At 39.3% G+C, this 23,773-nt stretch overlaps 1 protein-coding gene across 3 annotated transcripts in view; it reads right to left on the bottom strand.

Annotated features, from left to right (window-relative positions):
• DAPK1 (death associated protein kinase 1) overlaps nucleotides 1–23,773 on the bottom strand; it is a 99,638-nt gene that overhangs the window by 75,364 nt on the left and 501 nt on the right. The window lies entirely within an intron of this gene.

Genomic DNA, 23,773 nt, shown 5'->3' on the forward strand with positions numbered 1-23,773 from the left:
TCTAGAGTACTTAAGGGTTAAGTTCCACAGTGATAAACTGTTGCTTGCTTTCCAGAAAACTAGTGTAAGATGTATTGGGATGAAAAGATGATTGTGTTACATAGCTCTTAATGAAACTTCAGCAAGACAGAGGCAGTCACTTGCTTACGCACAGCAGGACTGGAGCTATGCTGCAAGGCAACATGTGCACTGACAGCCGGCTGTCTGGAGCCACAGTTGTCTCACAATATTTCCATTGGTAATGAATGCATCCTCTGAACCTCAACTCCGCTCCAGCTGTGTTTCTGCAAGCACACACACTGCACAGAAACTACCTTCAGACATCTTAGTCCTAACTGCACTGACAGTATTACAAAGCAATCCAAGATCCACATGCATACTTTGATGACATTTTTGAACACCTTGAAAACTATTTTGTTAGTAACAGTATATGTAAATACATGAAGGAAAAATTACAGATCAGTGTAAGCAACATACAGATACTTTCATTAATTCATGCACATTTTATATTAGTGATTAACAGCAAGAACAAACAGAAGTCAAAAACCTCTCAAATTTACATCAGCCTTGCCAAAAATATTGTTTCCTAAAATTCAGATTCTGTGCCAAAAAAGAAAGTGTTTTTTCTAAGTTTGGTTTTGAGTAACAGGATGCCAGGAAATCTGTCATCCAAAACGGTTGTATATTTATCAGCAGTAACACTGCAGAGCAGAAGTTTCACTTTCTACAGTAATTCAGCCAGCCTACAAAAGATTCACACGCATCAGACTCAGCTTTCATCAATGCAGATCTTTCTACTCAGATTAAGAGTTAAACCTCAGAACAAAAATGTAGTCATAGAGACATCAGCATAACAACCACCCCAAGCTGCAAGCAGGATCCTTTCCTCCCTCCATTACAAGGAACGAGCAAAGGCGTGCATAAACTACAGAATACATTTCAGAAACATTTGTCTTCATCATGGGGTATGTTTGTAGATTTTTCCACTGTAGTATTATTATTCATAACAGTCTTGTTTCACTCTATCCTCCCTACCCCCCTCAACTTCCAACATGCAAGTTGCTCCAAAAGAAATGTCTTCTAGTTATTTCCATGGAAACTCTATCAGATACAAAGAGCATGATGACATTATTTGATAGAGCAAGTTCTCAACTACAGAACACTATTCTTCAATAGTTACCATCATTAGCTATGCATTTTTGCCAGCGATGAACAAGAACCTGCATGCCACGCTCATAAAAACCTGCATCAGTGGAGGTGGCTCACTGTTTCACAGATTCAAGGACGACACAGCTGTTAGGAAAATGTTGCCCAAACAATCCAGCTTTAACTGTGCTCACATCCACTGTTTGGTCTCCATAAATGTTCAGCAAGTATCAATGAATATAAGTGGGTGCCACCTTTCCACATGGAGGAATTCAGTGACACACCTTTGCTTTGTACACACTTTCATGTAAGACACTGTTCTGTCAGAATGTCCCTCTGAAGCCATCTGTCACAGGGCAACAGCGTGTAATGTAATACTAATGGAAAGGTTAAAGCTTTACTGCCATATCACCAACATCTGCCTGTGATGTTGAGGGCCACCACAGTAACATTGGAGGTGTTACCTTCATAGCAGCCCATATATTGTAGACATGCTATATTACAGCTGACAGAGAACAAGTAAGCTTACTTAGGCCACTTGGTTAAGGGAGAACACGTGTTTCATCACAGCTCCAAGTTAAACCAATAGTTTCTGAATTCAGAAATGACTTTGTAATCTGAGTTTTACCAGAAATATTTTTTCCAGCAAGTTGGCATTCTCTAGTTATACTTCATAAACACTGCATCCCTACAGAAAGCATCTGAAACCACCCCTGCTGCAAACAGATGAGTGCAGGTAAGCTGGGGATTCAGGCCTCTTCCCCATTGCAATCATCACCTTCCTTCTACTTAGAATATTTCAGATAATAACCCAGGGAAAAGAAAAAAAAAAAAAAAAGCAGAACCAGCTCACCCATAGCTAACTCAGCATTTTCAGTAAACTACTTTCTCTGTCCACCCTTCATAGAGATACTACTCTGCCTTCTTCTCTGTCATGAATTCTTAAAACTTTAAGATGTCACTTGCTAAATGCATTTACTCTTTCAGTCATTAGTTTTAGAGATCAATTTTTCAGATATTTCAGAAAGTTAGGGAGTAGTCCTCTTGACGCGTTGCAAGGGTACAAGAGGCATTCAGTTAATTTTAACTATTCATAGAAGCATTATTCTGAAGTTTTGGTAAGATGTTTCTGTAAATGATAATAATAATAAAAATGCTGAATACAAATGACAGTCTTCTTTATCAAAAATATATTTGTTTCAACTTCTACTTATTTTAGTATGCAGAAGTAAATCACAAACAACCCCAATTTCACTTCAGAAAGCACAGATAGCTTTAATATTTGATTTTCTACATAAAGATTTCTCAAGTAAATACCAGAAATATTGAACAGTACTGCCTGCTTAAAAAAATTATGATATTCCCATACAGAATACCAAAGGGAGTAGACAGAACTGACTCAAGCTCTCATAGCGCAAGCGAAGTTGCAACTAATTTTCCTTACATTTTTGTTACAAAAGCAGTTTACCAAGACACTTCTTTTTAGCTTCAAGAATACGAATTCATTTATGCATTTCCTTCCCTTTTCTAACATAAAGAATCATTCCTTTATGAGTTATGTGAAGCCTAGCCTGAAGCAAGGCTCCTCTTAAGGTCTGCTACAGTGTCTTTCATAGAAGCAATAAACTCAAACACTGTTTATTACATGAAATTACCACATACTTCTCAGCATGAACCACTTGTAAAAAAGCAGTAGCAAGTACCCTGCCTTTTCTATGGCCAGCCACAGCTTTTCAGTTAAACACAAATGGTCAAGGAAACCAACGCAATGACCTCTCACCTCAGTGTCATGGTTCTTTTTTTTACTTCTTCATTTTAAAGTGTCAGATTAAGAAAAATCACTGCGACTGGAGGTTTCTCCCTGCTCACTTCAAATGGATGAGAAAATGTCAGTGGGGAAATACAAGAAAGCAGAGATCAGTATGTTAGTGCATTTGCTACATTTCACTCTACAAAAGAGCAGGACTGAAAATAATTTGTAATTGCCCTTTTTAATTTTGAGAAACAGATCCTTTATGGACTTAAGACTGTGAGAGAACACGCCATGTCAGGGGTGCGTCTGGACAGAAGCAGGCCCTCCTTCTGCCTCACACAAGGGTCCTGCATCCCATCAGACCATGCAGCCACTGCCACTCCTCATGTCATCAGCACTCAGGAGTAGCTTTGTGCATAGCGGTGCCTGCTCTGCATTGCCTCCAGAAGCACAGGAGCAAGTGCACACTGCATGGCTAAGGAGAGGCCCTGTTCAGCCTCCACCACAAGCTCATCTCACAGCAGACCTTTTACCTGTGTCTGCCACCTAAGACAGTGGTATTCAACATGAGAGCAGAGGACAGCACCGGACATATTTCACAAAATGTGGGGATGCTCACATATATAATACAGGGATAAAAAATAAACTAAATCTGCCCCAAAAGAAACCCTATGTTTCCAGAAACATCTCTTTTTCCTCCTCTGATCCACATACTTTGCCCTGGGCATGAGCCTCCACCACGGTCCACACAAACACTATGAAGGATAGATGAGGAAGCAGCTGAGGTCCCTGTGTTTGCTCATCTGAGAGGCTGAGGGAAGGCCTCATGGTGGCTGCACTCCTCACAGGAGCAGAAGGGCAGCACTGAGCTCTGCTCTCTGTGACACTGACAGGGCCTGAGGGAACAGCATGGAGCGGTTACAGGGGAAGGGCAGCTGGGGGTTAGGGACAGGTTAGGGTCCCAGGCTGCCAGTGTTCAATAAGCCTTTTTGCAATGCTTTCAGATACAAGGTTTGGACTTCGGGTGGCTCCTTTGTGGAGCCAGAGGTTGGATTCAATAATATTTTTGGGATATTCTATGACTGACTGCTTTCCTCTCCCACTCACAGAGCAGAGGCAGCTCACATAACCTGCTGCTCTGCCAAGCACATCAGCCCTTGCTCTTCTATTGTCCGGGGACCTGACTGGATGATTACAGCAACTGACCTGGAACGTAAGGGACTTGCACAACTTTAGAAAGGCAAGTATTCGCACATGAACAACATTCTCAATATGTAGATTCTCACTTCATGAATATAGTTTTGTTATGAAAACCTGTATGATGCACCCAGTGTTATCAGCCAGGAGCAACCATATGCATTACAGCCCTCAGCAATGACAAGATGACAAGATGAAATAACGGAAGTTGCTTATGGTCTTGGCAGGCTGTCCAGAGAACAAGGTGGCAAGCAAGTTTAACTCTGCAGAGTGGCAGCCATGTGTCAGGGTTCCCTTTCCCTCCCAGAATGGAGTATTTCTCTCATACAGTAAGTCTGCTACAGACTTATAGCTTCAGCATGGCTGAAGGGTGGCTGCTTGCTGTAAGGAACAGAAGTTCTGTACCAGAATTGCAAGAAGTAGAAAAATGAGTTCATCAAATGAAGACATCTCCCAAAGTGACACCAGCAAAATTTCCCTCACAACTAATGAGTTTGCAAAAGTGCTACTCCAAGTGTAACCTTCAGACTGCCTATCTGGCAGAAACATAGCTGAAGTGATAGCTTGTTGGTGATGACAGAGGAAAGAAGAGAGATCAGCTGCCATATAATGCATAACAGCTCCTGCAGATTCGGCAGTCAAAAAATCAGCTTGAAAATATGATGCAGACATCTATGAAACAGAATACAAGACCCCCAAATACCTTCAAGTTTAAAATCATGCAGTCACAACTTCAAGTCAGAAAAGTTTCTGAGTTACTTTTCATTACACTGGCAACAGTAATTACCAAAATAAAGACATCAGCAAGCTGAAGCTGTTTGGGAGTATTTGTTAGGCTTGAATTCACTGTCATTCTCCATACACTCACTACACAGTTTAAGATATTTACTGCTTGTTTTTGAAAGCTTTCTCAGGAAAAAGAAATGGAAAAAGAACCTCCATCAAAAAAGAAAAGTCCATCTCAAACTCTATTGTAAAGAACATTTTGAGAAAACAAGTTGAAACTGGTAGGTGTGTAGGTTCAGACTTCCATTAGACAGTGAACTAGCATTGCTTTAAGCAATTAGATATAAATGCATCAGGGGCACACAAATAAACATCTCCACACTGCGTACAAACTCCTTCCAGAAAAGTTCTTTAAAGACCGTGCCCAGCAGTGACACAAAGCAAACCCCATCACATGAGGCAACAGAGAGAAGCAGGCAAAATAACATGATGATTTATAAAAATATATATATTTCTAAACTTAGGCCTAGGATGACATAAAACCAGGCACAGGAACAAATAATTTAATTGACATCTTATATTCAAGTTGCAAGGGAAAAAAGAAAGTTACTCTGCAACTGTAAACAAGCTTGCAGAAGACCATTTTACAGAGATTGATAGAAGGTGGTTTTATTGGAGACAGGAAAATGGCTGCAAGATGAAACTAAATGACCGAATGGCTTTAAGTGTCACCCACATGAAAGGTAATACTATCTCTGCTGAGCAGGCTGTAGATAATATGACTAACAGTACCTGAGCATAAGCATTGCTTTTTTGCAGTAGAAGCAGAGGAGGTATCAGAGTCAAAGTGAGCATACAGGACAATACCCGCTGCCAAAGACACTATGGGAAAACCACTATCATGGAGAAACAGCACTTATAATAATAATAATTACGCTTTTCTAGTCTTACATAATTTTTCAATGTGTGGTGCTGAAACTTCTCCCCAGATGCCACACTACTAGTAAATGCAATAAACCTGTCAGAGTGAAATGAAAACCATCAGTGCTGAAACTCATAAAATGAAGGCAGAGAAGGCAATACCTTCTGAATCCTTAAGTTATTCTCTAAAGTTAGAGCCTGCACAGACCACGTATTAAGAAACACAAAGTAAACTGGGATAGAACATAAGACAAATTTAAAAATTTGTACTATGAAGTAGAGTAGTAGATTTGTCCATGGAATTTATTAAGAATTTTAATCCTCCCTCCCTCCCTCCCTCACCCCCCCCCCCCCCCCCCCCCCCAGATTTCCACAAACATATATATATATTTATAATTCATTAGTGTTAAAAATCAGTTTAAAATATCATATGCTTTACACACAGGTTTGTTGTGCTGGATAGTTAGCAGAGTTGCAGTTCCACAGTACAGCGCTGTGGGAAGAAATCTCCTCTAAAATACCTCCTCTGCCTCAGCAAAGGCTTGACAACATCTATGCACATACTTACACACACTCCTGCACCCTCAACCACTTGGTTCCTGCTGTCACATTTCACCTCTGTCTGACCTCATAAAAATCAAAATTCATTTTTAGCTATTAGCATTCTAACATTCATTTTAAAAACAAAGTATTCACATAAGTCACAGAGGAGAAAAGCCACCATACATCTTAGAAATGAATGGTAACAGACTGAAGTTTTTCCAAGGCTATGTTGCCCCTTACATATTTGGAAAGACAGAACCCTAAAATAGGCAAAAGAGACAACATATAAGTAGGCAAACTAGAATTTAAGAATATCTGAGATCACTTTCAACTTTATTTGTACTAATGTTCTTTAAGCAAGAAATGTTTTCCAACACTTACAGCATTTTTATTTTCTGCTCCTTCAGATTTCATTGATGACACCAAAACCTCTGCCTTAAGTCTTCTGCTTTACCAGACACATACTAATAATTAATGTTAGCCAGAGAAATCCAAGAGGAAATACATTTTGGGGGTATCAGATAAGCACCTGGTTTTTGTTTCTTTTTTGTCATTGTTTGTTTTTTACTTCCCAACAACAAGTAATTAGGCACTGCAACTTTCTGAAATTTGAATTCCTTTAAGTTGGTCTATTGAAAACAGAGGTGAATCTATTAGTCATGCAACACGATGTTACCAAGGAGCAATTTAATACCACTTTTGATCAGTCAAGAACTCCAGTACTTTTCCATGGTGCACAGCTTCTCTCAACTTCAGAAAGTCAGTCAATGTCAAGTTAAGAAACCAAACTGAACTGAATTCTAGGTAGTTCACTACATTTAGGATATTATTCTAGAAGCATCAAATTTGATTTTACACAGTGCAATTACAGGTGGATTACCTAACATGAAATGTAAGTTCACTGTTTTGAAATAATACAGACAAAACAAAAAAGAAGACAGGTCAGAAAATATTCCCCGTACATTATTTCCTCCCTGAATTATAAAGTAGAAAGAACAAAATTCAGAATATTTTGATACTTTCATTTGCCAGCAGTAGCATCAGATCACCTATGCTGAAAAAATGCAAAGTTAATACCAAACACTTAACTGCTGACAAACTACATTCAAAAATCTAATACAAACAGAAGGGCTATATTGCAATGGTTGCCATTTCAAGTAAGCAGAATGGTAAAAAAAACATAGCTGTCCCTGTAATCTGAAATGTAATACAAAAGAATAACATTTATTTCCCATATACTCTTTACCACTTAGTGTTCCTATCCCAGAGAAGAACTGATTGGCTTGGCCACTTGGGAATTTCAGCTAGAAATCTGTATTGACTGTGACATTAGGTTGTACACAACACATTTAATAGGATTAAACCTGGTGCCTCCAAAGGAAAAAAAAAAAAGTGATTAATCAACTGAGTTCATTGGAGATTTCTGGAACAACGTGAAAGCAGTCATGGAACCATAAATAAAAAAATAAAACTTCTGCTGATTCACAAAGTATCAAAGTGAGCTTGTTATCACAGAAGACAACTTTATGATGTACATGTTACAATCAGGATGTTGGACAAAGGCTAAGAGTACATTACACAGAGAAAACAGATTATTTTAGACTAGGTCTTAAGACATTTCTATCCTTTCATAACTGTGAACATTCTGAAAAACTTCAACCGCTGGTCAGATATTCAGGTATTAAGAACAGGCCAGTGCATTCTGACACACTGAAGTCAAAGAAAAAATCTAGTAGGTATCAGGAAGCAAGTACTCAGTTGAGGCTGAATAGCAGGTAAAGTGCAAAGGACAAATGTGAACAAAGATAAACACCCAAGTCAAAGCAGCACACAGTGATATGTGTTTTTTTTTTTTGTTGGGATATAGAAGCAACTGAACCTTGATATAGTGATGAAGAAAGAGACAGGAGAATACAGAGTAGATAAGTAATCTGAACAAAACTACACACAAACAAGCGGTACATATTTACAATATACTCTGCAAACTGGCCAATGCTTTGCAGAGATTAAGCACACTGTGCAGCGGAGAAGCTGCCTAAGAGGATGAAGAGAGCAACAGCAGACTCAGGCAGCAATTCCTCACTAGAGCTGCAGCAGTGCCCCACTTCAGGACCACGTGGCTCCTAAGGACAGGCTAGACAGAGCCCACCTGCCATTGTCCCAGCACAAGACTGCCTTGGGTGAACAAATGCCCTCTACCTGCTGCCTCAAGGCACCACCACTTGCACACACACTTTGCAAACAATGATACAAAGAAATTAATTGAACACACCCAGAAGGCTCATCCCTTTCCCTAAAGAATTGATTCAATTTTTACTTCAAAAATGATTGTGTTACGAACTTACATTTTTCCAGTGAGTTCTTCAGCACGGGCTGTATGAAAGAAACAGTATCAAAGAGATGCCCCTTTTTTTCCAGATCAGTACAGGTTGTCATCCACAATAAAAGTTACTAATATCCAGACACTACTAAAAATACAACATTTGACAGGATAAAGAAAGGAGTGTTTAAATGAGGCTGTTTAAAATGTGTTTAAAGTTCTAAATCCCAAAAAAAGTGAACACCAAATTGGGTGCAGGGAAAAAAAAAATAAAATAAATTACTAGACCATTATATGCAGCTGACTAAACACAGGACCTCTCAGAGCACACCAAGACAACACAGTTGACGTGTGAGGTAAAAATGGAGTAAAAAACATGCACGGAAAACCAAATACCATACATCCACACAGACAAATAGTCTCTTTCCACTCCTCCTCCACCCTTGTTTTTAAGATAAAAGCCATTAAGCTCTCTCACTTCACTTTGACATTACTGGTTGGCTAAGCTTGCTTGGACATCACAGAAGAAAAAGTATCAGCAAAACCTTAACAGGTTTAAGTGTACTTAAGCATATTTTTGTTTAAGATAGCAAACTGACGATGCAGATGCAAGTCTGTCATGGTTTAATAATTTTGTAATTTTGCTATCAGTATTCCACATCATAACATCATATAAAGCATGAATTATTTTACTGAATCTGCAACTTACAGAAGAAGACTACATCTCCCAGAGAACAACACGATAGGTCACGGGACCTGGATTCTATATTATCTCGGTCGCAGACTAGACTGGGGTCTTTCAAGTTCTGGCGTTCAGGGGAGTGTGTGGGAGCTTTCACCGTTTCGCCTAGATTTCACAGTAGACCTCTCGGTTACGGGACTCATTCTCTCTCCTATTTTGCTTGATTCGTTAGCTCAATTTTCAATTATATTGTATTATATTGTGTTATCCTGTATTTCAATATAGTATTTAGTAAATAAGTGTGCCTCCTTAGATCGTTGCCGCTGTTTTCTTTTCCTAATTAACTTTTAAATTTCAGCCTAGGGCCCCTGCGGGGCCCATGGCCCTCTGTCACGGACGCAGGTGGATTTTCATTCAAACCGTGACAAAGTCTTAGGAACAAATTTTGGATTCTGCTAGGAGAGCACCCAGGCTAAAAGTGAACAAACACTCCTGCAACAAACCTAAGCCAACAGTTCTGGGCACGCTTCAGGTACTCACTTCACACTCTCACCAGTGTTCTGGCAAGATGTAAAGATATAAGTCCTGTGAGGGCTACAAAAAAACAAAACAAACAAAAAAACCAACCAACCAACCAAACAAACAAAAAAACAACCAAAAATAAATAAATAAATAAATAAACCACACATCCAAAAAACACTTATTTCATCTGAGTAACCATCCCATCACGCAAGTACTAACAGCTCTGTTTCACAGAAGAACATCAAAAGCTGACACACTGCTTAGCACAACAAGGATGGGCTGCACCTCTCCTCACAAACCCTACCATATGGATCCTTTTCTTTTTTCCCCCACATTTTTCAGAGAGAGTGAGCCCCGACAGCTTCTATCAGCTTCTATTATATATCTACCAGCAAAACAATACATCAGTAACATTTACAGGTGTATGGTTGACAATACTGGAACTTAGGACTGTTCCACATAACCTACAGATCGATGGAAGTGCACAGACAGAATGACACTGATTTATTATTTAGTTATTAATTTGCAATCACAAGGTATGCAATACACATCACAGACAGAAGGGCAAGCAGTCACACAGTTTTCTGAACTTGTTCTTTTGGTGTTACAACACACAGAAGAATCAGATTATATTTAAGTGGGACAAGTAATACTGGATCTAACACAAAAAGTACCATTTATGGAAAATGGTTTCTCTCTCCACTGAAGGAGCATGGCGATGGCACCAAGGCTTATGCAGTTCTCCAGAAGTGGAGTAAGGGGTAGCAGGTACCATGCAAGGACGTGAGTCAAAATTAGCTCTCAGAGACAGTTTAAAACTGATATCACACAATTAGTTTACCTAAGGAATCCAGACACAGCTAGGAAATGCATGCTTTTGCTTGCACCATACTTTTCAAACCATTAGTTTCATCAACCAGTTTCCTGTCACTAAGTCATTCTGTGAATCAGAAAAAACCCTGTATCCCCAGTGAATCTGACTTGATTTATCATAAACATAATTCCCAATCTGCCTGTGCATATCTACTGGCCCCACAGAGGAGCCAGGGAAAGCAATTCTCCACTTGGCACTCACAGTGGGCCATGAGCTGTGACAGGCCTGGCAGCCAGCACCCACAGCCCGAGGGCCACAGACAACCTTGCTAGAGGACTTTGGGAACGAGGGGGCTGTCAGCAGTTATCTTTTAATTGCATGTGTTTAAATGCATGGCGCACTCACACCTAAATTGAGTTAAGTCTTCAAGGGAAGTTCACACAAGAAGTCACACCCACATATTTTTCTTTTGGGTAGAACAGCAAAGCAGAGATTCATATTGAGCTGGACAGCAATTTTCTGTCTTGTTTTTAAGTGCCTTGAAGAATGAAGGATAAGTGGTTTTCAAGCAGAAAAGGTGGCACTGTCAACGGTACTTCAAACAATGAAGAAAAGTGAGAGATTATGCAGCTGCTAAATCCTGCATAGACAGCACCAACACACAGCCCTCCCATCCATGCATTCTTTCAAAATAGCACATGATTTTAAAGAAATCGTGACCGCAGGGTTAGCAGACAATATATGGGATTTCTCCATGATCATACTCTGTTAAGCAATTAGGTCAAGCTGTGCCCTTTAAAATTAGTTTAACACAGCTGAAGGTCAAGGGAAGAAAGCACGTGGTGGAAGAGGAAGTAAAACAGGAGCAGGAAGATTTATTTTAACTCTCAAGCATTTACAAAGCCCTTGCCAGAAAGAGGAGTTGCACTGTTGCTAGAACTTTTTAGTGGATAGAACGAACATTTTTGGCACAGGAAAACTAGCATCTGTGTACAAATAGCAAAAGTGTTTTCCAAGGTCCAAGCTACACAAAATAAGAAAAAGAGAAACACCTTTAGACCAACCTGGTTACTAGTAATGGGTTGAGAATTCTAAATCATGCTTTTATCAATGGATTAATCTGGCTTAGTAGGCAGGTAAATAAGTCAATTTGTGCTGTTGCTGATAATCAGAACAAAGAGATACTGCACGCTGATTAGAAGTTCTGTGATGTTTCTTAAAAGAGATACCCCAGCTTGAGCAGCAATTCTGATATCAGATGTATTTTTTTTTCCCATTCACTTTGAGTTCTGGAATGCAAATGGGATTGAGCAGAAGAACCCTGGATCTGTGCTGACAGCAGCTATTAGGAAGAGAAGATGCACTGAAAAAAAATAAGAAAACATTACTTAGGGCCTGATGGTTCTGTCCTGCTGGAAGCCCTTAAGTTACTGCAGATTCAAAACAAAGAGCTACAAAGAAAACTTCAGTGACCATATTATAGCAATGAATAAACAATTTAAGTCCTAAAGTAATCAATTAAATATTAATTTTTTTTTGCCACTTTCAAATTGTTAGAATTGTCAGAATAGGTGGTTGTGATGCATACACAAAACCTGCTTCATTTCATGAACACACACAAACAATTCAGCAAACAATTCAATTTCATATTATATATGTAGCACTCACTTATGTAGTCTGTATAATGCTAGACATGCACATTTGTTGCTGTGTCAGTAGACAAGGCAAGAAATACAAGTTATCAACACCAAAGAAACTTTATACAAGAGGCAGAGAAATACCAAGACACTTCTTTTTCCTGATCAAATTATTGCCTAGGCACAAATAACAATTGCAGCATTATTGCATGTGTGTTTGGAATAACAAATTGATGGATATCCCCTTGTAAGCATAAGCAAATATATAATTCTTTACATGCTTATCACTCTTGCATAGCTTGAAGATGTCATACAAGACATCTTCTGCTGTTTCTGCCAAGTCCCTTAACATTAGCACTTTACTTAGCAATTAAACTCCGGAACAGGAAGAACTACGTGTTATTTCAGTTGCCCAAGTAAAGGCTTAAGAAAATGCTTCAGACAAAAGTCTACTCATAGATACCGTGGTTTAAAATCATAATGTGAATCCATGCCTAGACACAGCACACCTACTATATAAGCCAAGGGAATATGTGTGGAGTAAAACTTCCAAGCCAGCTGGATACCAGCCATTTTGTAATAACAATGGAGCTTGCTGGGACTCATTTGGTCTGAATATATGTACATCTGTTAAAGCCTTTTCACAGACCATTTTACCATATGAAAAACAGGGTACTCACACTTGTAAACAGTTCAAATAACAGCTACATCTCTGATGGAAATGAAAAAGCTAGAAATAAGGTGAAATGATACAGAGAAATGCACTTTTCTTAAAGTGCTATGCTAGCTATTATTTGCAATAATAAAAGGAGCTTGCATGTACAAGTACTTACAGAATCAATGCCCAAATAAATAGCCATATAAATAAGGAACATAATTTACTGTGCTAGTTCCTAACGCCAGAATTTGAACCTTAATACTTGTATTGCTCTTTAGAGCTTTATTTTTCCCTTCTGACTTTTCAAGAAATTTGTAAACCAGACCAGAATTTAACATTACTTCTTAAGTTAGCCTCCTAAGTGTTGGAAGGATTAATATGGTTTTTAATTCTAAGTTAGATGTACAATAGACCAGCCCTAAGTTCCTTAGAAATTAGGATCCTGTTGTGAGTATTAAAGTATATGATCAGAAGAAACATTTGATTTTGATGATGCTAAGCAAGGAATGCTGTTGTTGCAATTTTGTAAAAAGAAACAGGTAAGCTTCCTGCTTTGCTTCCCCTTTATAGCAAAAGATTCTGAAGCTTGTTTGATACACATGCTTGTCTGGCAGCTTGGGAAGAATCTAATGATAATGCTTATTATATTTCAGTTATGCCAACCACTCTTTTGTTATAATGAACAACTTCCCTTTATTTCACCTTTCAGAACCTCCATTTTATGACAGACAACTTATGATCTTAATGAATAATGGTAATGTTCATCTAGAAAACATTCCTATGCTCCAGCTCCAGGGGCTTTCTACACTGAAGTCACAAAACCAAAAATTCAAATGCATGGCACTCAGAGCAGAGAAATATATATAAGGGCTGCCTTAAGGAGTTGTTTTTCCATTATCTTTGAAAAATAGGTTTAATACTATGACAAGGCAATGATTATTCAAATAAACACTTGCTAGAAAGACAGTAAGCAGAAATGAAGACAGACTGCAAAGCCCCCAAACTGGTTACGCTTTCCTAAGAAAGGATACAGTTGAAGGTATGATACAGATTTTATCTCACTTACTTCCCACTGGGTATGAATAATCACTGTAAAATCCACAGGTTACTAACATTCCCAGTACCAGAACACAAAGAAACACCTAAAACCACAAGCTTATACTTGGTTTTTTAGTTTTCCCCTTTCAGCGATCACTTTGACATTAGCTACATACACAAGAAATGCACCAAGCAATAAAATCCATAAGCACATAATTCATTGATGCTCTGCAAGAAAATCTGCATTGGTGAACGTGATGCCTCTCTTTGACTGAACTAAGTTTTTTTTTTTTTAGTTTTTTTTAGTTTTTTTGTTTTTTTTTTTTTTAGGAAGACACCAAAACCTGTTATTAAAAGAACTGCAAACAGAGCACAGTTTCTATCACATAATCAAACCTCATACCAAAAGCTTTAGTAACTGACTGTCTAAGTTATGGTTTTATGAGCTGCTATTTACAGCAAAGTAATTGTCTGCTTCCCTTACTCTTTAGTCTTTATTTACATCTGCTCACACTCACAGATGAGCTGGAGCACTTAGGAATTCAGAACATTTAAAAAAATATACTGCAAACTGCCCTCTCCAACCTCCATGCAAAGGAAGGCCTGCCTGTCTGCCCTACAGCTCCCGCAGTGAGAAAGCATGCTCAGAGCATGTAGTAACAGCCCTTGTAATGTAGGTTTAATCAGCAGCCAGGCTCCCTGTCATTTGCAGAGCAGCATTTCCACGAAGTGCCATGGAGGTCTACATGCTCCTCTGCCATTCATCATGACAATGGAAGGCTCTGGTGTTTGCAAGGGCAGTGTGTCAGGTGTGGACAAAGACCTTTGTTGGTCTCTCCTAGGGACAGGTTTGGTCACACACTAAGGGCACCTGGGTGGGCTAAGAAGGAAGCACTGCAGCACCCACCAGGAGCTACCTGATGGCAACATACCCACAGAGAAAACCATTATGGAAAGCCTTTCTGCAGGAACAAGAGGAACCAGAAACAGAACAGTTGTAAGATGTAGTCTGGAACTATCTGTTCCTCAATCAATGTTTTAACTAGTAATAAGAGCAGAAAAAGCAATGCTTCTTTTAGGCAGAAACATAAACAGTATAGGCAGAAAGTAAACAGTATCAGAAGGCCCCTTCAAATAGAAAGCAATAACAAAGACAATATACTAAGCTGTTCCCTGTCATGCCTTCCTTTCCTGGGGAACAGACAGCAAACCTATGCAAACGACCCAACTCTTGCAGCTCCAAAAGTAATGCCTCCTAGTTATTTTCATGGAAACTACAGCAGTTACAAACAGCATGATGACACTACTTGGTAGAGCAAGTTCTCAGCTACAAACCCAATAGTTACCACCATCAGCTATGTATTTTCACCAGCTATGAACAAATGCCTGCATTCCACGCTCATAAAAATCTGCACCAATGGAGTTAACCCAATGTTTCACAGATGCTATGACCAAGACTGCCATGTCTGTGGTTTTCTTAGGAAGTAATAAGCTGCCAAAAGGAGCTACTGGAAGTGATGGGATATTGGCCAAGAACTTGCAAGACCCAAGTAAAATATCCAGCAATATAATTTCCCTGTCTGCACAAGGAGAAACAAATTCCATACCACTAGATCTCCAGTGAACTTGGCAAAATAATTTAGCTGCTAGTAGTGCCAGAAGAGAATACAATACAACCAAGTAACATAAGAGTTACCTGTGCCTACTGATACCTACACAACTAAGCACAGTAAACACCAATCTGCACTCAAGAGAGCACAGGATCTCAGCATTTTAATTTTTTAACACTGGTTTTCTTCTCATTTAGAAAAGCAAGACTACAAGGCACAATTTCAGAAACAAAAACAGCCCTCTTAAGCTGCAGACAACCTGGAACACAAATTGGGACTAAAAACTTCAGCTGAGACCAAAGAGATGAAAGGCACCATCCTGTATCTCTGTAATCATGTCTTGAACGTTAACACAGACTCCAGAAAATGAACACCTTTCCTTTTTTCTCCTGTAAGGATAGTAACTTCAAAACACTGTAGCTCCTGATCATGGCTCTCCTGATCCCTGGCCCCAGAGGCATGCTCGCAAGCAAGGCACTCACAGCAAAGTCTTTCAGAGGCACACACCATCCTGCACCTCAAGCCTTACAGTGAGTCTGAGATGGCCTTTGAGATAAAGCTGAAAAAAGGGACAAGAACCCAGAAGCCAAGTGACATACAAGACAGTAAGCAGGACCTCCTCAAATAACCGGCAAAAATTTATAACTAACACTGATCGCTCACTAAGAAAGATACAGTAGAAATCAAACATTAATAGTACATTACTTCAGTTAAAGGCAATCCTACCACTGAGCTGAGGCAAGAAATGTACAAGCAGTAGGGCACTGCATACAGCAATGTGTTTTTTCCTTTTCAACAGCTCATTCCCCCGAACAGCTCAGCAATAAATCCAACAAAACTAAACCTGTCAATCAGGCTGTAAGCATGATTATAATTTACACTGACTGCAAATTCTCCAAAGATGTGGAAATACCCTCATACACTTGCCATCACCTGGTAAGAGCTAATTTGCTTTTAGAAAAGTACAGACAACATGCTCTAAACACCTGCAGCACCTTAAATGTGGAGACAGGCTATTCAGGGAGAGACTCGCTCCTTTACAAACGTGGCATGCCACTGCTCTGTAAGCTCCATGCTGCTGGTGGAGAATGCATACACTTGGTCTGGGCAGCCACACAGTGATACTCCTTCCTCAGCATTACTGTATCACTGAACCTGCTTTGGCAGGGGGTTTGGACTCAATGGTCCCCTCCCCCTCCAACCCCTACAATTCTGTGAATCTGTATCTTCAAGCAGAAGTTGTCATTTGTCACATCTGGTTATGTAACCAATAGAGAATAAGAGACAAGGGATAAAATATGAAACATTAAAATATTAAATATTAAAATATATATTAAAAAATATTAAAACCAAAACCGTAAGGTTACACACCACCAAATGGATCACTCAGTGCAGTGTTTCACAACAATGCTAAACTGTGTGATCTGCTCTGGATTTAGGTGAAAAGCACCTGCTAGAAGACATTCACCACAACATCAATGCATGCAACAACAAAATTTAATACCCTTCATAAAGAAGGAAATATCCTCAAGGACTATGATGTGCTTGTATAGAAGACAGATTTAAAGCTCATCTAAGAGACCTACAAAGTATAAATCCTTATCAGCTTCCTCCTTCCCCACAGCAGTGTCAAGCCAAACTCCCCATTAATTTATCAAGCTCAGCCTTTAAAAGAATTTCAGTTCCCTGTTCAAACTGGTCTGGTTTCAAAGAGAAATCCTGAATTCAAAGTTCTCTCTTCTGGAGGCCAGCAGCATTTCAATTTGCAGCCTGTTCACTTACCTGTGAACATTAAAGTGTAAATCTAATTTAGATCTTTCAAGTTCAAAGTTCCTTCATTTCCTTAAACATTTTCATTCTTTCAGAGTACTTAGAAGAATAGCATCCCTCTGCACTGTGACAGGAATGTTACCCAGCAACTGACCAAGACAGGCTCCACTCTTGCTATATCAGCTCCAGGTTATGTGAACTGACTGCAGCAAAATTACTACACTGCTCCACTAACTTTCACACCATTCACATTACTCTATACATACTGTGTAATGAAAATATGCAAGGAAGTACTTTCAGTTCCAGGACCCTGCCTGAGAAGCAAACTTTCATTGTCCACCTCAGTTTCTGCCACAAGCTAGTGTTGTTTAAATAAGATCTACTGTGGTGGTGATTAAGGCTCTTCAGGTTTGCTGGATAGTACTCCTTTGGGTCACCCACCTTCCAGCAGTGGGGTCAAAAGAGAGTTTGACAGAAGCCTTACTTGAGACTCTATCATTCAGGAAACAGAAGCTACTAAACCACTGTTTTAACAGACATTGTTTCCTCCATAACATACAATTATGCCAATATGTTTGCTGCAAGACTAACAAAATCCGGCAAAAACAGGACACCTGGTTATAAGGACCAGCTGTGACTCTCACAGGAAATACGTAATTTCCTCCAAAAACTGATGGGCCTATTAATGTATTACCAACTTTAACAACTGCCTGGAAAGATTACCCTGACACCTCAGTACTTTCCATCACTCTCATTGTTTTCAAGTTTATTTCCTGGTTTACAGCCTATGTTCTTTTGCCTTCACGCTACAGTTCTTTACCTCTGTCCCTCCCATGCGTTTAACTTGAGGCAGATCTGCAAAGACTTCCTTGCAAGTTGAAACACAGTGTGAACTGTGACCATAAAATAGATATAAGTTGTTTCTTCTCTTTGACAGCATCTGTGCATCAAAGAACTGGGTAGAAACATTCAGCAGGGGAAAGTGATACTACTCCTGTCAGCTACCATCAGCCTAGACTCAGTCTGGCATACAGCCCTCATGAAAACAGAGCCTCAGCCTCCTCCTAAGCCGAATATGCCAAACACTGTTCAGTACACATAGTTCTAACAGGGAAAGAGATATATCCGAACATCTGTAGAGGTAAGTAGCAGAGATGAAAAAAAAAAAGTCCACACAAAAGAAAAAACAAAAAAAACCACCTATACACTCATAAAAAAAAAAAAAAGCAAAGCTGAAAAGATCAAATTAAAGTTTAAGCACACGCTCAGCACATCAATTCAAGAGCTGACTGTACTTCACAGAGTCTAGCTAGAAATCAAAGACAAACATACAAACATTTTAATCTACTTCCTGATGAGTTCAGATTTACAAATATTTCTGCATCTAGATGATTGAATAATAATCAGCAAGCTGCAGAGTTAATTACACTCAGTTTTAGGAGACCTATAAATCAGACACTGAACAGAGACATAAGCTAAGAAAGAAGTCGTTACACCAAAAAGCAGCTGCACTTCTTGTGGTTTTCCTGCAGCAACACCTCTCAACACATTTTAAAATGCAGCAGTTGTCAGTGGCTGTGCTGCATGCAGCCTGCATGATCTGCAGCTTGCATTTTATTATACATTCCCAAACAGAGCCATTTTGAGGCTTGAACTTGAGGTAAAGTAAGATGAGATCCAGAAGAGTAACTCTTAACACCACTCTTACAGCTAAAGGATTTTTTTTTCAGCCCCCATGCAACCAGCAGGGCCAGGACATGCTCTACTCAGTGTTATCAAGGCAAGCATTAAGTACTGATTCTCAAAGCTTACAGTACTGATACAACACATACACAGCTCAGAGAAAGCACTGAAATAGCTCTTTGCTGCAAGCTAGGCTTCATCAGCCACTCAGGCGTCTTACACAAGAACTGGGGCCAACAGTTTCAGCCCATTCAATTTACTGCATTTCACCATCACATATTACTGAAATTTGCATACATGTAGTCAGAAAAGTACTGAATTCTATCTTTGAGAACCTTACACAAGTTACTCAGGAAACTGCTCCAGGGGTTTGGGTTTGTTTGTTACCCATCTTCAATATCCAGTAATTTCCACGGGCACAGTTTAAAATCTTAGACAAATGTAATTAAAAAAAAAGCTTTACCAGACCATCCTTCAAACTGCTCCTTCCCTCATCCATCCCTTATCATCACTTTCTAATAGAATAAGTAACAGGAAATAAACATCACCCTGTGATACTATTAAAAAGACAGTTTGCATGGTTCTCAGCTTGGCCATTCTGAGAGGAAACATCATCTTGAAGAATTTTCACATGCTGTGTATCTCATAATGGAACTTGACAATACATGCACAATTTCAGCACATCAGCTCATTAGTATGAGTTGTTTAGGTTGTATCAGCACATCAGCTCATTAGTATGAGTTGTAAAGTCTGAAAAGAACCACAAAGGTCATGCTATAGTTGTCACCCAAGCATTTTTTTGTCCACCACTTTCTCTTTCCTCTCAACATCAGAGTGCCATGTATTTACTATTCCAGTGTAAAGATAGGTGAGGGACACAGCCTCTGCAGTCCTACAAATAAGCACTTCTGAAAACTGAAGTATGAATAACCAGAATATATATACATATATATTCTGCCTATGTACTCACTGCTTACTATTGACATCAGATCCCACATGGCCTAGAAAAGATTTATCTTCTAATTGAATGCTCCAAAGAACATTTTTCAGATCATAAACACACACTTCCACAACTGCCTATTCTCTCTTATCAGCACCTGCATCACATTATCCTATGCATTTTCCCCTCTGGACTGATAAAGTTATTAGATACCTTAGATAACAGCAGAAAGCAGTGAGCTAACCCTGGAAGCTACTCTTCTTAGTAGCTCACTAAGCTGAAGCACAGGAATTTCCAGAAATGCTGAAATCCATTGTTCCGTTCAACAGTGGTTGAAAGTGTTTCACTTGTGAATTCAAACATTCCAAACAAGTTAAGATTTGTCTGATATACTGATCTCTCATCCTACTTCTTGAAACAACAGGGCTGTCCTAGTAAGTGGCAAACCACAATGCAACACAAGTGCCATTTTTCAATTCTGAGACATTATTTCAGAAGTCTGCAGCTCTTCTAGGAAACACTGAGAAGTTTAATGATTAAAAAAAAAAAAAAGAAAAAAAAATGAAAGAAAAGCAGAGGCAGAAGTTGTTTAGTATTTAAGACTATGAACCAAGTCACTTCATTTAATATAAACAAACACGATGTATGTAGTGTAGCTTTGCTTGGACAGTACACCCAGTCATTTCCTGAGCATCATTTCTCACAGCAACCATTTCCAGGCAAAGTCCATCACAGAAGAGTAAAAAAAACAAAACAAAAAAACCCACACACACACACAGACAAAAAAACATTTTTATTAGTCTGATCTAGTTTCAAGGTCTTTCCTTGTCTCCTTCCCCAATAAGGTTTTTAATACTGATGAACTTTAATTCCCATCTTTTGGGCAAACTGAAGCAGTGGCAGTGCAGTAGGGTATTTAAAATGTACAGTCAGATGGCTCGCAACTGCAGGCAGAAATAAAATGAATAAACCCAGTTTAGTAAATTTGTTACCCTTTCAAGATAATCTCTAATGTAGCAGGATCAGAATCTCCAACACTCTTTGAAATGTCATAGATAGATGATTATTTAACACAATAACTTACACCTGTATAACACATCGATACATAACACTAAATCTGTAAGATCCAAGAAAGTATACCATAGAACAACGTGTACAATGGTCAAGAGCACAGTGCCCACATATGATGTTCTGTCCTGTGGACAGCATTGGGTTGACAAGTCTTGGGACACTCAAAAGCTTAACTGGACAAAAGAAATAAATTCACTTCAGCTATCACAAAGCTATGTGCACAATTCATGTACAGTCTAGATGAAAAAAAAGTGAATGATTCCACAGGTATTCATAATTCTGAGATCTTTTTCCTCGTATTTTCTATAGTGACAAATCAAAACAAACCAAAGAATGGAATAAAAATTCTAACATGTTGGCAAGAGAATGACTGTTCATTACTTTTTCAATGGCATCGATTAATAACATAAAACTGAGAAGTGCATATTTTGAGCCAAGGCACGCCATTATCTCTTCCCCTTGTTTTAGCCATCTGCAGGTTTTTTGCAAGCAATATTTCAAACCTTCTTTACTAGCTCTGACCAGGAATTTCACTTAAACAATCCACATATTTTCTTTGAGAGACCTTTGCTAGAACAGCAAAGCTACTTTTTATTCTAGTTACTGCCAGTAGTGTTGCAAGGCAACAGAGATAGCAAAATGTTTCAGAAGAAAAAAATAGTGAAAACAAAAATGTCGAAGTATTTGCATCTTCACAAAGCTTTCTCAAAAGGCAGGTGGTCCTAGGAGCTTCAGGATCCATACATGCAAATACCCCTTAGTGACAAAAAAAAACAACCAACAATAAAAATCAACAAAATAACACAAGAATAATCTGTTTGCTTACCTACTCATTTGTTTCACCGCTGCTGCTAAGTGGAAACAAATGAGTTCATCCCTTACAAGGGAAAAATTGGCTGATTTAGGCAAAACAAAACAAAGCAGAAAAAACAACAGCAACCCCTTTAATCAGTGCTTAGCCAAATCTTAGATCATGACTCAAGTTCTCATATAAGTACAAAAAAAAAAACCCCAACATAGTAAAGTCACAGGTGCTTTTAATAGTCACTTGATTCTTTAGTCTTAAGCCTCACTCAGGGTTGATATGTTTGCATATAAACACACTCGCAAATAAAGTAATAAGCCTAAGGGGGAAAGAAGCAAGAGAGATAAATGGGATTTACAAGAGTATTTCAAGAAATCCTAGAAGCTTAAGCTCAAAAACAAGTTAAACGCATCAGCAAACTAAACTGCTCAACAACTATGCTGAGATTTCTTTACCCCTACTGTTTTATGACAGCATTTAGTCATAGAATGATGGGCATTTCTCAAAGTGATACTGAGGTGAACTCTTCAGGGCCTTTTATTTTTACAGCAAAACCTACACATCAGGCTACACTTATGATCAATCAGCATATTCTCACAACAGTTACTAAAAATCAGTAAGGTTCTTTGTTACATTCACTTTCTTTAAGGAAAAAACAAATAGTTTAACTAGTTATTTTAAATTCTTTAATGTTACAGGTTTAAACTGCATGCCAAGGTTTCACACCACTAAAATGGAGAAAAGCAAACAGTCTCGATACTGTAACATATTGTTTCTAATTCATCACATTAACACAACAATTTGGGTTTTTTTACTGAATTTTATTACATTATATTCAGCCAATTAAAAAAAACAAAAAACTCCACTTGTTTTTTTTTAAATGTTGTCCAACATCATTCAGTATTTGCACTTCCCCATGATTTAAAAATGAAATTCCCCACCTTCAGTGCTTCATTCTTGAGCTAACATGAGACTTCTGAAGCATGCTTGCATGGGAAAACCCCCATATTTTTGCATTCTGTCTATGAGTGTCCTTATCGAACCTCTTCAGTATGTAAGCATTGTTATGGAAACAGCCCTTTTTCACAAACGGGTGTTGGGGATCAAGGTTTGCACTGACACCTTCCCTCTAAAACGAATAAATGAGGGGTTATTTCCTGAACTAGCAGGTTGGAACTGTTTTCCTCCGTAAAGAATTTTAAGAAAACACAACACATAATTTCTGATTCTGTCTTTACTTTCTTCTGTAAGATAAATCATGTACCAGCATCTGTAAGCACAAGCACGGTGTCAGTTTCAGTAGTCCAGAAACTGAAAACCAAAGTCTAGAACACTTCACGTGTTCTTATCAAAATCTTCTTTTCCAAATAGAATATTTGGACCACACACCCGAAATACATGGTTCAGTATACCACATATCAATCCAACAAATCAACACAAGACTGTCCAGCAGACACCTGAGATGTAAGAAAAGGTTCTGCATGCGCCTGCACGAGTACGTTTCTGCTGCTTTAAACGTTCCTGATAACATGCCGCTCCTTTCTATCCGCAGTCCCACAGCTCAGAGCCCCGCTACAACGCAAAGCCAGGCGGATCCATCGACCTCCCCCCCCTCCGGGGGCAGCCAGGGCATCCCCTGCCCTCGGCACAGCCCTGCAGTAATGTGATACCGTCCAAGCTTTGCAATCACTGACATCACCGCAGGACACAGATTCGGCCCTGTGCTGTCCCGAAATGCCGCAGCCTTCTCTAACAGAAGCGGGGAGGATGACGAACCCCAGCTGGCCGAACTGAGTGGGGCTGAGCCGGAGGCTGACGGCACGGCTCTGCCCGTTGCCCACCGCACCCCAGCACCGCTGCCGGCCCCACTCCCGCCGCTCCCCGAGGCACCAGATCGGCACAATGAGAACTTCTGTCCCCGCCGCCGCCCCGCACCC

The sequence above is a fragment of the Coturnix japonica genome, chromosome Z (assembly GCF_054131305.1).
Source record: "Coturnix japonica strain WE chromosome Z, WE-NBRP24, whole genome shotgun sequence".
Classification (NCBI taxonomy): Eukaryota; Metazoa; Chordata; class Aves; order Galliformes; family Phasianidae; genus Coturnix; species Coturnix japonica.